Raw genomic sequence first — 1331 nt, forward strand, 5'->3', positions numbered from 1 at the left:
GTGTGTGTGTGTGTGTGTGTGTGTGTGTGTGTGTGTGTGTGTGTGTGTGTGTGTGTGTGTGTCTTCATATATATATATGAAGACACACACACATTATTCTTCCAGCTTTTTCTTTTTAGTAGTGTTTACTTTTCCATAATTTTGCTGTTGCTGTCTAAACATCTGAGACTTGTTGCTGATATTAAATTTAAAATAATCTGTTTTTCATGAAACATCAAATATCTCATGTTAAATATTTCATGTTTTTTCTTTGATCAATTGTGAATAAAATGTTACTTATATGTTTATTTCATTTTACAGAGCATTGCTCTCTCTCTCTCTTGCAAACACACACTCTGTTCCATCTCAGAGGATCTTTGATCCAAACATATATTTATCTAATCTCTTTAGAAACACCAATAAAACGATTTACATCGCATGCCACGACAAACGCACACACGGAGGTTCGACCTGCTGGATCTTGTTCATAGTTTAATTAAGATCTCTGTCTGTTATTGTGAGACATACCTGAGAGTCTGATAGTCATATTTCCTGCGTACAGTATGTTTGTGTTGACAAGAGAAAAAAGAGATTTCAACGTTGTGTTTATATCTCCTTTCATTGCATAAACAAACATCGATTCCTTATTTTGGTGCAAGTGCCGATAAGACTTAGCTGTCAAATGTAAAATAATATCAAACTCGAACAGCGGTTGGTGTCTGTAAGTGTTTTTTGACTATCCCTGGAAGCTTTAATTGCAACAAAGCATACTCGATAGAGAAGCAATGGAAATACCCAAGTGAAACATCTTTGTGTTTCCTGCTGTCTCGTGTCAAAATCTGAGGAAAACTTCAATCCGTCCATTTTCTTCCATTTATGTAATTCAGCTGTCATAGCACCAAAGCTAAGGCAGCCCCAGGACAGGTCACCCATCTGTCACTGTGCTTAGGAAAACATTTTAATGTCATTTATGAGAAACGTAAAGCTCACAAACGTGCATGTTAATAATAAAAAACGTAGTGTATTATGATGCCGTGATCACAGCAGAAGAAGCATACTCGAGTAAAGCACGTTTCTGAAATTTCAGGCACGTTCAGGGAAAAAAGCAGAGAAACTCCAAATATTAAAGCAGCGCGACTTAAACTTTGTTAAAAGAGTTCTGGTTGGTAGGGGAGACCGGGGATAGTTGTAACATTTTTCACATTTCTGTCTGTAAATTGGAGCTCTTTTAAGGTAGTGGATTCAAAATGTAATGCAAAGTATTTACATGTCTCTGCTATTAAATAGTGCAGCTATTTTCTCTGCAGCACAATTACCCATTGCATGGTATGGTCTCAAACACAAAGAGTGAA

Source organism: Pundamilia nyererei, unplaced genomic scaffold (genome assembly GCF_000239375.1).
Source record: "Pundamilia nyererei isolate P.nyererei 1_Seehausen unplaced genomic scaffold, PunNye1.0 scaffold00384, whole genome shotgun sequence".
Lineage (NCBI taxonomy): Eukaryota > Metazoa > Chordata > Actinopteri > Cichliformes > Cichlidae > Pundamilia > Pundamilia nyererei.